Source organism: Bos mutus, chromosome 27, assembly GCF_027580195.1.
Source record: "Bos mutus isolate GX-2022 chromosome 27, NWIPB_WYAK_1.1, whole genome shotgun sequence".
Classification (NCBI taxonomy): domain Eukaryota; kingdom Metazoa; phylum Chordata; class Mammalia; order Artiodactyla; family Bovidae; genus Bos; species Bos mutus.
The window spans coordinates 39,350,126-39,365,108 of NC_091643.1; the positions used below are offsets into that span (position 1 = coordinate 39,350,126).

The window sequence follows — 14,983 nt, forward strand, 5'->3', positions numbered from 1 at the left end:
CCCTGATGCTGGGAAAGATTGAAGGCAGGAGGAGAAGAGGGCGACAGAGAATGAGATGATTGGATGGCATCATCGACTCAGTGGACATTTGTACAGACACCAACTCCAGGAGTTAGTAACGGATAGGGAGGCCTGGTGTGCTGCAGTCCGTGGGGTCTCAGAGTTGGATACGACTGAGCAATGACCTGAACTGAACTGAACTGATAGAACGCACCACTCCAAGAGCCCTAATGTACGCTGTGGACTTGGTGATGATGATGTGCCCATGTAAGTTCATTGGTTGTGACAGGGTGCTGCTGATGGACAAGGCTGTGCTTATCTGAAGGCAGGGTATGCATGAGACCTCTCTGCACTCTCTCCTCAAGGTTTCTGTGGTTTGAAAACTTCTCTAAAGTGTCAAATTTACTAATTAAAAAATGAGACAGAATGGGGTGTGGCCACCGATGATCTGCTGTTTCAGGCGGACCAGTAGGCACAGCACACAGAGATGGACGAGGGATGGCAGCCAGCCCAGATGTCTCGTGGTTGTCCTAAAAGAAAAAAAATGGTCAGTTTTAAATTAACTATCTTTTCAAATTAGGTTACTCCACTTCCTCCATATATACCAACGGTAAGGAACTAACATGTATTTCCTGTGGGATGTTTCTTTGGAAGAGTAGTGAAAATCTCTTTTCAATCCAACTCCACTGTCTGTCAGGAGGGGAAAAATCAATGTGGGTCATACACAGGGAAAAGCAACCTGAATTTAGCAAGCAGATTTACTCAGCAAAGTACTTTGTTTCATATTCTGGCAGTTAAGGCTAACTGTTGGAAAGTGAAGGGACGCTGTCAAAAAAAGGAAAATGTTAAAATAGAAAAAAGAGAGAAAGAGAGATTAAAGGTCAAAGTTTTGGTGATTAGGAAAGAAATATATTAACGGTGGGAGAAGTAGTGGGATTGAGTAGGAAGAAGAATAATTGACTTGAGAAGTACATTTCTTTTGCAACCCCTCTGGATCACTTAGGCTATGGCCTCAGATGAATTATCACCTGTTATTATTCTTCGTGAAATTCACATGAGCTGTTTTGCAGTTTGGAACCACTGTTTCTACAGCAGGAGTCAGATTTCACATGTCTACTTCAACTTTTTGGGGTACTTTGAAAGAAAGGTGTGTTTTCCTCATGCAATTCTTTACACATATTGAAGTAATGAGTTAGTTTTAGACATTGTGAAAGTCCAGCATTATCCATGTATTTACTGTTGAAGAATGGATTTTTATTTGACTCAAAGTATGTATTTACTTCTTACTTTCTTTAGCTTTTAACCTGTTGTTCTGAATTAAATTGGAAATGAAATTCAATTTTAAAACTCTGGACCACTGGAAATAACAGATTCCGAAGAACAACCATAGCTCTTAGTGACAGTATCTTTAAAACATATGTGTAACCTCGTCACCTTGCTGTATAGCAGAAATTGATACAACATTGTAGTGCAACTATACTTCAGTTTAAAAATGATAACAAATATATTTACAGCTGTTAACCCACTTTCCCCTAATGTGGGGATGCTCAGGCCAAAGGTTATGGGGGGAAACAGGGGAGCGTTCATCTCAGATTTCCTTGAACAAATCAAGATGGGTGACATTGGGTCAAGGCTGAGCCAGAGATAGACTGTCCCAGTCACTTAGATGAATTCAGTCTTTTTTTTGGGGGGGGGATATATTTTTTAATTAATTTATTTTAATTGGAGGCTAATTACTTTACAATATTGTAGTGGTTTTTGCCTTACATTGACATGAGTCAGCCATGGGTGTACATGTGTCCCCCATTTTGAACCCCCCTCCCACCTCCCTCCCCATCCCATCCTTCTGGGTCATCCCAGTGCACCGGCCGTGAGCGCCCTGTGTCGTGCATCGAACCTGGACTGGCGATCTGTTTCACATATGGTAATATACATGTTTCATTGCCATTGTCTCACATCATCCCACACTCGCCCTCTCCCACAGAGTCTAAAAGATTGTTCTAATGCTGTCTCATATATAGGATCCTTGTTACCATCTTTCTAAGTTCCGTATATATATGTTAGTATACTGTATCGGTGGAGAAGGAAATGGCAACCCACTCCAGTGTTCTTGCCTGGAGAATCCCAGGGATGGCGGAGCCTAGTGAGCTGATGTCTATGGGGTCACACGGAGTCAGACATGACTGATGTGACTTAGCAGCAGCAGCGGCAGTGGCAGCAGCATACTGTACTGGTGTTTCTCTTTCTGGCTTACTTCACTCTGTATAATAGGCTCCAGTTTCATCCACCTCATTAGAACTGATTCAAATGTATTCTTTTTAGTGGCTGAGTAATACTCCATTGTGTATATGTACCACAGCTTTCTTATCCATTCATCTGCTGATGGACATCTAGGTTGTTTCCACATCCTGGCTATTGTAAACAGTGCTGTGATGAACATTGGGGTACACGTGTCTCTTTCCCTTCTGGTTTCCTCAGTGTGTATGTCCAGCAGTGGGATTGCTGCGTCATAAGGCAGTTCTATTTCCAGTTTTTTTAAGGAATCTCCACACTGTTCTCCATAGTGGCTGTACTAGTTTGCATTCCCACCAACAGTGTAAGAGGGTTCCCTTTTCTCCACACCCTCTCCAGCATTCATTGTTTGTAGACTTTTTAGTCTTAATAGAGATGTGGGGATCCAGTGAAAGTAATTTAGGAAGAAGTGCTGTTATGATGGCTCACTGATGTAGAAGAAAGACCATGAAGAAGAGGGCTGGGAGGCAGGTGTGGGCCTAAAACCTTATTCTGTACTGGTGTGTGTGTGCATTCGCTCAGTTGTGTCCAGCTCTTTATGACCACATGGACTGTAGCCTGCTGGACTCCTCTGTTCATGGCAAGAGTACTGGAGTGGGTTGCCATTTCCTACTCCAGGGGATCTTTCTGACCCAGAGATTGAACTCATGACTCTTGCTCTCCAGCATTGGCAGGAGGGTTCTTTACCACTAGTGCCACCTGAGAAGCCCCATTCAGCTCTAGAATTCCTGGTTTATAAATTAATGGGTCTCTTTAACTTTCCAGCCACATGTTGGTGCTATGTCATTTGGGTACCATCTTTGGTAACATGAGAAGCTCCTGTGCCTATTGAGCAGTTTATAGTTTTTCTAAAATTAGCTTTTGGATGCTCATCTATACCCAAATTTCACCCAAAACAAAAAATAAATAATCTTTTAAAACATAAATTGCAACCACTGTGCATCAAAACATTATTTTCATTACATTTAGCATTTTCTTTTGCTTCAGCCAAATCCCAGGACCAGTTCACTGCTCCCTGCCTATGGTTTCCGGCCCCTCTGTGTCATCATTCCCACAGTAGAAATAAGTGTGTGTGTTATTTTGCAGAGTGTCTCCTCTCTGTTTCCTTCAGAATGTCTCCGTCCCTAAGAGATGCTCAGGAAATATTAATACATATTGAACTTGAAATGTACTAGGCTGATGTTACAGAGACATTATCCATTGTGAAAAGAAGAGAGTAAAAGGCCCTCAGGGAGGTGACAGGTTGTGAGCTGGTTCTGTGCATGCATGAGATGGGAACCGATTGCTGTCATGTATGAGGGGCAAAGACTAATAGAGTTTTGCCAAGAAAATGCACTGGTCATAACAAACACCCTCTTCCAACAACGCAAGAGAAGACTCTATACATGGACATCACCAGATGGTCAACACCGAAATCAGATTGATTATATTCTTTGCAGCCAAAGATGGAGAAGCTCTATACAGTCAGCAACAACAAGACCAGGAGCTGACTGTGGCTCAGACAATGAACTCCTTATTGCCAAATTCAGACTTAAATTGAAGAAAGTAGGGAAAACCACTAGACCATTCAGGTATGACCTAAATCAAATCCCCTATGATTATACAGTGGAAGTGAGAAATAGACTTAAGGGCCTAGATCTGATAGATAGAGTGCCTGATGAACTATGGAATGAGGTTCATGATATTGTACAGGAGACAGGGATCAAGACCATCCCCGTGGAAAAGAAATGCAAAAAAGCAAAATGGCTGTCTGGGGAGGCCTTACAAATAGCTGTGTAAAGAAGAGAAACTAAAAGCAAAGGAGAAAAGGAAAGATATAAACATCTGAATGCAGAGTTCCAAAGAATAGCAAGAAGAGATAAAAAAGCCTTCTTCAAAGATCAATGCAAAGAAATAGAGGAAAACAACAGAATGGGAAAGACTAGAGATCTCTTCAAGAAAATTAGAGATACCAAGGGAACATTTCATGCAAAGATGGGCTCGATAAAGGACAGAAATGGTATGGACCTAACAGAAGCAGAAGATATTAAGAAGAGATGGCAAGAATACACAGAACTGTACAAAAAAGATCTTCATGACCCAGATAATCACGATGGTGTGATCACTGACCTAGAACAAGACATCCTGGAATGTGAAGTCAAGTAGGTCTTAGAAAGCATCACTATGAACAAAGCTAGTAGAGGTAATAGAATTCCAGTTGAGCTATTCCAAATCCTGAGAGATGATGCTGTGAAAGTGCTGCACTCAATATGCCAGCAAATTTGGAAAACTCAGCAGTGGCCACAGGACTGGAAAAGGTCCGTTTTCATTCCAATCCCAAAGAAAGGCAATGCCAAAGAATGCTCAAACTACTGCACAATTGCACTAATCTCACACACTAGTAAAGTAATGCTCAAAATTCTCCAAGCCAGGCTTCAGCAATACATGAACTGTGAACTTCCTGATGTTCAAGCTGGTTTTAGAAAAAGCAGAGGAACCAGAGATCAAATTGCCAACATCCGTTGGATCATGGAAAAAGAAAGAGAGTTCCAGAAAAGCATCTATTTCTGCTTTATTGACTATGCCAAAGCCTTTGACTGTGTGGATCACAATAAACTTTGGGAAATTCTTCAAGGGATGGGAATACCAGATCACCTGACCTACCTCTTGAGAAACCTATATGCAGGTCAGGAAACAGCAGTTAGAACTGGACATGGAACAACACACTGGTTCCAAATAGGAAGGGGAATAGGTCAAGGCTGTATATCGTCACCCTACTTATTTAACTTATATGCAGAGTACATCATGAGAAACGTTGGACTGGAAGAAGCACAAGCTGGAATCAAGATTGCCAGGAGAAATATCAATAACCTCAGATATGCAGATGACACCACCCTTATGGCAGAAAGTGAAGAGAAACTAAGAAGCCTCTTGATGAAAGTGAAAGTGGAGAGTGAAAAAGTTGGCTTAAAGCTCAACATTCAGAAAACAAAGATCATGGCATCTGGTCCCATCACTTCATGGGAGATAGATGGGGAAACAGTGGAAACAGTGTCAGACTTTATTTTTCTGGGCTCCAAAATCACTGCAGATGGTGACTGCAGCCATGAAATTAAAAGATGCTTACTCCTTGGAAGGAAAGTTATGACCAACCTAGATAGCATATTCAAAAGCAGAGACATTACTTTGCCAACAAAGGTTCGTCTAGTCAAGGCTATGGTTTTTCCTGTGTCATGTATGGATGTGAGAGTTGGACTGTGAAGAAGGCTGAGCGCTGAAGAATTGATGCTTTTGAACTGTGGTGTTGGAGAAGAATCTTGAGAGTCCCTTGGACTGCAAGGAGATCCAACCAGTCCATTCTGAAGGAGATCAGCCCTGGGATTTCTTTGGAAGGAATGATGCTAAAGCTGAAACTTCAGTACTTTGGCCACCTCATGCAAAGAGTTGACTCATTGGAAAATACTCTGATGCTGGGAGGGATTAGGGGCAAGAGGAGAAGGGGACGACAGAGGATGAGATGGCTGGATGGCATCACTGACTCGATGAACATGAGTCTGAGTGAACTCCGGGAGTTGGTGATGGACAGGGAGGCCTGGTGTGCTGCGATTCATGGGGTCGCAAAGAGTTGGACACGACTGAGCAACTGATCTGATCTGATCTGATCTGATGAGGGGCTTACCATGGGTCAAGTGCATTTCATAAAATATCTCATTTAATTGAATCCTTATGATAACCCCTGCAGCAGGTTCTTAACCTCACTTTTAAAGACTTTTTTTTAGAGCAGTTTTCGATTCACAGCAGATTCAGGGGAAGGTACAACGATTTCCTGTGTACCCCCAGTGCTCACATATGCATGGCTTCCTGCATTGTCAGCAGCCCCACCAGGCGAGCCTGGCCTTAAAACCCAAGAACCTCACTGACGCACTATACTGCTGCCAAAACTCAGCCTCTGCTCAGCGATGCCAAGCAGAATCATGGAGACAAGTTTTGCATGAAGTACAAAGAAGTAGCTTGATTGTTTTGTCAGGCCAAGGGGGACACATCAACTTAATGCCCTCAAGGCTGTGTGTCCCCTCTGGAGCAGGTAATGAGGTGTCTTACAGTGTTCAAGGAGCCCCGTGTGGTCAGCTTGGGGACATTCTTCTGATTGGCTGGTGGTGAGGTAATTGAGAGTCAGCATCATCAACCTTCTGGTTCCAACCAGCTTGGGGCCTGTCTGGGGCCTACGTGCTTGTGGGCAGCACACAGTTAACTTCATCTTCTTGGTTGGGGCTTCAGAATCTGGAAAACAGCTCAAAGGACATGACTCAGAATATTATGTGCAGTCCTTGAGGAGGAGCTAAAATTCTTTGGACTTGTTTCATGGCTAAAGTTTTATTATTTTTTGTCTTGCTTGACTGTTTTCCTTTCTTTTGGCATTTTTCTCACTTTCCTAATTAAATTTTTTCTTTGAAGTTTTTCTACAGACAAAAGGCAGGCAGAGGATGTGGGTTCATAGTTCACAGTTTACATCAGGGTTCCCTCTTAGTATTGTACATTCTGTGTCTATAGACAATTGTATAATGATGTATATCCATCCTTATAGTATCATATAGAGTAATTTTTTGTCCTAAATACTTCTGTGCATGACCTATTGATCCCTCCCTCCATCCTACCCTGGGCATCCACCAGTCTTTACTATCTTAATAAGTTTGCCTTTTCCAGAATGTCCTATGATTGGAATCAGACAGTATGTTTTCCTCTCATGTTGACTTTTCACTTAAGATTATGCTTGTAAGTTTCCTTCATATCTTTTCATAGCCTGATAACTCATTTCTTTTTAGAGCTTAACACTAGTCCATTGTCTGCATGACCAAAATTTGTTCATCCATTCACCACCTACTGAAGAACATCATGGTTGCTTCTGAAAATTAACAATTATGAATAAAACTGCTGAAAACATGCATGGGCAGGCTTCTGTGTAAGCATTCATTTTCAACTTGCTTGGGTAAATACCAAGGCTTGTGATTTCTCGATCACATGAGAGTGTGTTTCAGTTGTGTAAGAAACTGCCAAAGTGCCTTCCAAAATAAGGATCCCATCCTGGGTTTGCCCACCAATGGATGGGACTTCCTGTTGCTCACCAGCAGTGTCATCACTGTTCTGAATTTTGGCCATTCTAATATGTGTGTAGTGGTTCAGTCTCATTTTTCAGGTCTTTGTTTGGCTTGGATAAGATAAATGAAGCATGGAGTGCTTAGACAACTTACCTGAGGCCACACGCTGGTAAACTGAAAAGCTGGAATCTAAGTACACTTGTTGGAACTGCAACCACATAGTCGAGGCTTGCAACCTCTTCTAATCACTGTGTCCCACCCCTTTCCTTGGAGAGACAGGTTTCCTCAAATTTGAAAGTACAATACCGTCCTGTTCCCCTTATGCACTGGCTTATATTGAAGGTAAAAGGAGATAGGGTATCTGTAAGTCCTTTGAGAATTGCAAAGCACTATGTATGTGCCAGTGCTTTTTTAAAAATCGCCACTAGCATCCCCCTTAATAAAACACGCAAGGTCGTGTGACAGGGAAGGGGGTGGGGCAGTGAAATATGATCATTTACGACCACAAAAACCCCTCTGTACGCGTTTAGCGCCTGGCAGAGGGGAGGGCAGGCCTATTCGTAGAGGGTGTCCTGGTGTCCAGGTCGGCAGAGAAGGCAGACCTTGGGCTGGAGCCCTCGGGGGGGCGTGGTGCCGCCCTCGCCGCGGCCCATGCCCTCTACCCAGCTGGAGACGCCAGAGCCAGGATGAGGATGTGGCCGCCCCCCTTGGGAGTGGGCTCCACCTCCTGCTGGCAGAGTTCCCTGATGGTCCGCCCACCCTGGATGCAGTGCTCCAAGAACTTGCTGTTCCGCTGCAGGTCGCCCGAGGGAAGCAGCTGCAGGTAGATCACCAGGTGGTCCAAGGTGCTCTGGTCACTGAAGGAGACCAGCAGGTTGGCCACTGAGGTCTGCGTCTCCACCCGCTCGTTCAGGCCCATGAACGTGTGGTGGAAATCCTCAGTTGTGAGCTCAGGGAAGCCCTGGGACACCAGGTCCTCTTCACTCTTGGCAGACACAGCCTTGAACCGCTGCGATTCCTTGCTGTCATCCAGCAACGCCTCCAAGTGGGAGAATCCAAAAGCGTGATAGAGGCAGTTTCCACCAGCCCTGGTCTTGCGGATGTAGGAGTACTTTCTGTGGCGGTCCTCGACCTTCTGTTGACAGACGTTGTTATCCTCAGTGCACTATCTGTGTAGGACCCAGACCAGAGGGTTCTGCACAACGATTTCTTGCTGAATTAGGTCTGCTGAGCCATGATGGCTTCATGGGCAAGACAGTTAACACCTTCCTTGTCGCTGCCCAATGGCTCCTGCTTCTGCTCTGGAGATTCCCCCACTGCCATCAGTAAACAGGTGGTGCTAGTGGTAAAGAACCCGGCTGCCAATGTAGGAGAGATAAGAGATGTGGGTTCAATCCCTGGGTCGGGAAGATCCCTGAAGGAGGACACAGCAACTCACTCCAGTATTCTTTCCTGGAGAATCCCATGGACCGGGAAGCCTGGCAGGCTACAACCCAAAGGGTTGCAAAGAGTTAGACATGACTGAAGCGACTTAGCATGCGTGAATATAGACAGTAACATATGTACATGTAAGTACATACAATAGGTACACAACATGTGATGTATTTGGAAAAGGTGAGATCATGTGAGTACCAGGTGTAACACCAAGTACTTATGCGACTTTCAATAAATTCCCTATGCCTTTGATTCCTGATCTAGAAAATACGATATGGCTACATTTTAACCATTACTATGTGACAAGTGAATGTGTGCTATATGTGAACAAAATAAAAATTGCAGTGTTTGTGGCTCTGTAGATGGGCAGAGGGCAAAGGAGTCTCGGTGGGTGGTAGCTGTCCATGCAAGAGGCAGGATTCAATAGGTCAAACATACAAAGACATGAGGGAAAAGAATAAAAGTGGGATGCTAAGTGAGTATTAAGTTCAGTCCATCCAGAGGAAGCATTATGATGCTTATCATGACAAACTCTACCAGAGGAAAATGATGGCTGAAGCCAGTTAGAAAGACAGCCTTCTCCTACCTGACAAATAACTGTGCTCACCTGTAATCAGATTTCCCACCAAGTGTGCAGGTGCAGCTGGAGACACTCGAGGTGTCTTCATTGTTTAGCGGAATGTATTTTTTTCTTTTAGTTTCTTAGAACAAAATTATGTAACCCATTTTTATAACTATTGAATTATAACTAATCATGTTGACTATTCATTGAGTAATTGTATAGATCAGTTATCCTGGTAGATGCTGGCAATGATCCTTTCATTTCCCCTTGACGTTTATGGAGGTTCTGGATTTGTGTTAGTTTGCCACTCTATGGGCTTCCCAGGTGGTAGTAGGGGTAAAGAACCCACCTGCCAATGCAGGTAGATATAAGAGATGTGGGTTTGATCCCTGAGTCAGGAAGATCCCCTGGAGGATGACATGGGAACCTATTACACATTCTTGCCTGGAGAATCCCATGGACAGAGGAGCCTGGCAGGCTACAATCTTAAGGTTGCACAGAGTCAGACATGACTGAAGTGACTTAGCACGTACACATACAGCTCTATATTGAATCACTGGAACTTTATGGCAATGAAATCACTCACTTTGAAACTGATGATGTGCTATAGATGAACATTTGTGTACATCTATGAATTGGATATTAGCTTATATTTCAACCATCTCCTTCCATCATTCATAAAGGTAAAATCTACCATCAATTTTATGAGCAATTTTAAATATAACATTCTTCTTTTTTGTGTGCTGTAATTCTATTATGTGTATTAGAGAAATGTTTTCCCTACTCTGTTTTCAAAGAGCTTACTTTACCAAAAAAAAAAGTTATTTTGATAGGACAGAATGCTGTGTCAATAGCTCCAAGTCCGGTACCACCGAGATTCCAGAAGCACCATTATTACTAATGTCTTAGCCCATTGAGTCTAGACAGAAAAGCTCAATAGGAGCAGACAAAGACATTGGCCTGTTTTGAGAACACACACAGAAGTACTTGGCTTGGGGAACTGGAAAAACAAAGCAGAGAGGTGAAGGGACTCAATGCTCTCTTCTGAATAAAGGACATTTCCAATGGCTTTAATTGCACCAACAGCAGATGCTTCCTATGGAAGGTTAATTTGCAAAAACACGAAATAAAATAAAGCTACTCATGAACATTTTCTCGTCTAAGTCCCATTTAAAACTGAGCATCAGAGGACACTCAATTGATGCTGTGGGGATCAGGAAATGATGTGTTTGTTTTCTGCAGAGTTGTTTTATTGAAGCATCGGTTGATGGCTCACATTCTGATGGGCAGCCGGACATCCATTAAGATCTCTTCCCTAAAGGGTACAATTGCACATTCAAATACTGATCAATAAGACAGTAAGGCTTTGATTTCCCTCACAAACACTGTCAGGTCTGCCGTTTGCCATGTGTTATCTAAGAATCATTTGCATCGTATTGGATATAATAATTGCTGGCATTATCAGGTTGAATATTGTGACAGAGAGTTCATGAGTATCATGCAGTGAGCTCCTGAGATACAGAGAAGGTAGGTTTGGGAAACCACAGACGATTTTCTGTTGGCTGCCAAATAGTGTTTTTGGCGGATCACTGTCACAGAACTCTGTCAGAAGTACTCTTTGGTGGACAATAAAAGATGCAAATGGCCGTTCACTCATGGAGTAATGCTCGCTTTGGATGGATTCTAAAATGTAACGTGTCATAAACATTAAACGATCAGCCTTATTTACATGGCCCCAGCTTCAGTTACTCACGGACTATTGAAGATGATTTTCAGTGGGTTGTATAGATGTGTTTCTTGATTGTGCGTTGCTGTTGTGGGTGATTGAACCTTGTCTTTCCTAGATATGGAGGATGTAGGTTTGAACACTACCATATCCATTCAAGAAAGGATGGTGCCTAGGTGGCATGGTTGCTGCTGGCAGGACCCGTTTCAGAGGATCAGGCACCTAGGGCAGCTGGGCCAGCCCAAAGGCACTAGGGCTGCTACCAAGCAGACCCCACTGCGTCAGATTCAGGGATTTCTCGCTGTCCGAGATCCCAGACCTCTCATCCTGGTCAACCTCTGCTAATTTCACCCACATGCGATCATGAACTCCAAGTCTGTTGTCAGTCTGTTCCAAGGGGAGGTTCTCTCCACACCAGCATCTGGCTTTGAACTTCCTTTCCTGTCTCATGATTGCACCAGCTTGGAACTGATGGCCATCCCTCATCATATGGACTCGCACCTCAGCCCACCTGTGAGTTGCCCTCTGCATTCTGCTCCTCCCAACTGCTGGGCAAGAGTTTGCTCTGGCATGTCGTCTAGACATGTAATTACATGTAAGGGACACATCAAACCATTGCACACACTTTGGTCATTAGAGCTGACCCAATCCAGGCACCTATAGGAAGAAAACTTCCAGTTGAACTCATATGGAACCTGTTTGCAAATTGTGGGGCAACAAGAAAACTCTTACCTTATACAATGTTGCTACTGCTGCTGCTGTCGCTTCAGTCGTGTCTGACTCTCTGTGATCCCATAGACGGCAGCCCACCAGGCTCCTCTGTCCCTGGGATTCTCTAGGCAAGAATACTGGAGTGGGTTGCCATTTCCTTCTCCAATGCATGAAAGTGAAGTTGCTCAGTTGTGCCCGACTCTTAATGACCCCATGGACTGCAGCCTACCAGGCTCCTCTGTCCATGGGATTTTCCAGGCAAGAGTACTGGAGTGGATTGCCATTGCCTTCCCTGTATGCAATGTTAGGGAAAGGAAAAAAAAAGCCCTGATCCAGTCTGAGGTTTCTCAGCAAATAGTATTGTGCAGTAGTGAGCAAGCCATGGAAATTGTCTTCAGGAAGAAAAATGAAATGATTTTGCAGAGCCTTTAAAGCATTGTTGATGCTGTTTAAGGTAACATCCAGGAGACCTATCTGGGAAAAAATGCTGTCATTGTTTGTAAGTCAAAAGGATAAACAGTATTTTGTGTATGTGTGTGTATGTGTGTGTGTGTGTGTGTGTGTGTGTCTTAACTTTGCCCAGCAGTTTTCTCCTATGAACTTGGAGGTCTTCAAGAAGTCCCCTGGCTTTAATATTTCTTTTCTAAGCACTCATTTTCCTCAACAGACCCATAAATGAGCCATTGATTAGGGTACAAACAGTTTGTTCATAGGTCTATTCAATTCTGAATTCTGTGCAATAAAAAAAAAGGAAGACTGTTCTCCCACATGTGAGACAGCTGAGTGCACTAAGCAATTCAGTGCTTTCTGGTAACCAGCGGTGATTTTTTTTTTTTCCTTTTTGAGTATGAAACTCACCAAGTGCCCCATTGTAATGATAAATGCCAAATAAAGCTTCCTTCACGAGGTGAAAGTGGCTGCCGGGGAGCATCCTTATTTTTGAGACATTTGACGTAGGGTTAAATTTTCACTGGCAATAAGTCATAATGCTTTTTCTCTTATACTGTGAGGTTAGGCACACCTGTTTGAGTAAGTCATATAGGTGCTAAGCCTAGGTCGGCTTCAAGAAACTGTTTTTTTTTTTTCTCTTCTCACAGTGAAAATCAGCTCAGAAATGGAGGTAAGGGAAAAACAAGGCTTATGGGAAAAAGAAAAATTTAGCAATAGGAAGGGAAAAAAGATCCTTTCTGCATCTTATGAGGTGCTTTCTTTAAAGAGAGAAAAATCTTTTGGGTATGTGTCTAAGAGTTAAACCATACGGAGCTTTCATTCTGTATTGTAGAGTTATCAGAAGCGAGCCCCCCTCTAATGAGAAATTGAAATCTAATTCTTTGTAAGGAATTTGCTTTTTTTTTTTTTGTATGGACCACCAAGATGGAAACTTCCAAACTGAGTTTCCCTGCTCCTGCCGAGGCTGGAATTGAAATTTCTTTTCAGAATGATGGAGCTGCGGGAGAGGTATCAGCCGCTCAGTCTGCAGACTGCGGGGAGCAGCCTGGGACTGACTCAGACTGACTTGCTATGGATTTCCTTTCAGCAAATTAAAATCTACCTCCCTGGGCAAGTCGAAAAAGAGAATACCCTCACATTTTGCTGTATCTTGCCAGGGTACCATTGGCATCCACCTCTCTCAAAACAATCCTTTTCAAAAGTTTTTTTTTTTTTTTCTTTTTCCGATTTGAAAGAGTGTTTTTAAGGTTTGTCTGCATTTCAAACTTTCTTTCCTGAAAAAGGAAAAAATCAGCTTGCGAGGGTCAATGAAGGGCAGTATTGAAAACGGCAGTTTGTTTTCTGGAGAGAAAGATCTTGGATTGTGATGGTAAAACTGGTTCACCATCTCAATGGGGGAAAAATGGGATGGGGGTGATTTAACTGACACCTTCATTTTTTCTACTCTTTCAAGTCATCTGCTGTATGTGGCCAGATTCTGGGGCAAATACAGAAATGGATAAGAGGAGATCTGGTGATGATTAATTTTATGCATCAACAGTTCAGTTCCATAACGTGCCCAGATAGCTGGCTAAACTTTATTTCTGGATGTGTGTGAAATATTGACATTTGTCTCTTTGTTTTTTTTTTTTTTAATTCTAGATATTATGTTTATTTAGTTTTTCAGTCTTTGATGTCATCTTCTTCTAGCATTTAAAAAAAATTTATTGGAGCATAATTGATTTACAAAGTTGTGTTAGTTGTAGGTATACAGCAAAGTGATTCGGTTATACACATTCTTCTTCAGATTCTTTTCTCATATACGTTATTACAGAATATTCAGTCAAGTTCTTTGTGCTGTACATTAGGTCCTTGTTGATTATCTGTCTTATGAATAGTAGTGTGTATATGTTAATCCTAAACTCATGATTTATCCCTCCCTCACATTTCCCCTTTGGTAACCATTAGTTTATTTTCTGTATCTATTAGTTTAAATAAGTTCATATGTATCATTTTTAAAATTAGATCCCACTTATGAATGATATCATATGATGTTCCTTTCTCAGAGATAATAGATAGTAGATAATAGGTAATCTCTAGGTCAGTTCGTATTGCTGCAAATGCCATTATTTCATTTTTCATGGCTGAGTAATGTTCTTTTGTGTATATGTACCGCATTTTCTTTAGTCATTCCCATCAGTAGACATTTAGTTGCTTCCTTGTCTTCACTATTGTAAATAATGCTGCAGTGAACACTGGGGTGCATGTATCTTTCAAATTATTGTTATTATATTTTCAGATATAAGCTCAGGAGTGGGATTGCTGGGTCACATGGTAGTTCTATTTTTAGGTTTTAAGGAACCTCCATACTGTTCACCATAGCAGCCTTACCAATTTCCATTCCCACCAACAATGTAGGAGGGTTCCCTTTCCTCCACACCCACTCCAGAATTTATTGTTTGTGGACTTTTTAAATGATGGCCATTCTGACTGGCATGGGGTGATATCTTTGTAGCTTTGCTTTGCGTTTCTCTGATAATTAGTGATGTTGATCGTCTTTTCTTGTGCTTTTAGGCCATCTGTATGTCTTCTTTGGGAAAATATCTGTTTAAAACTTTTGCCCATTTTTGATTGGGTTGTTTGTTGTTATTGTTGTTGGTGGTGATTTTTTGGATATGGAAATGTGTGAGATTGATCACTTACTATTTTGAAGATTAATCCCTTGTAGGTTGCTTCATTTGCAATCATTTCCTC

At 42.4% G+C, this 14,983-nt stretch overlaps 1 pseudogene; it reads right to left on the bottom strand.

Annotated features, from left to right (window-relative positions):
• Nucleotides 1-7,921: 7,921 nt before the first annotated feature.
• LOC102281655 (ubiquitin thioesterase OTUB1-like) lies at nt 7,922-8,690 on the bottom strand (annotated as a pseudogene).
• Nucleotides 8,691-14,983: the final 6,293 nt, after the last annotated feature.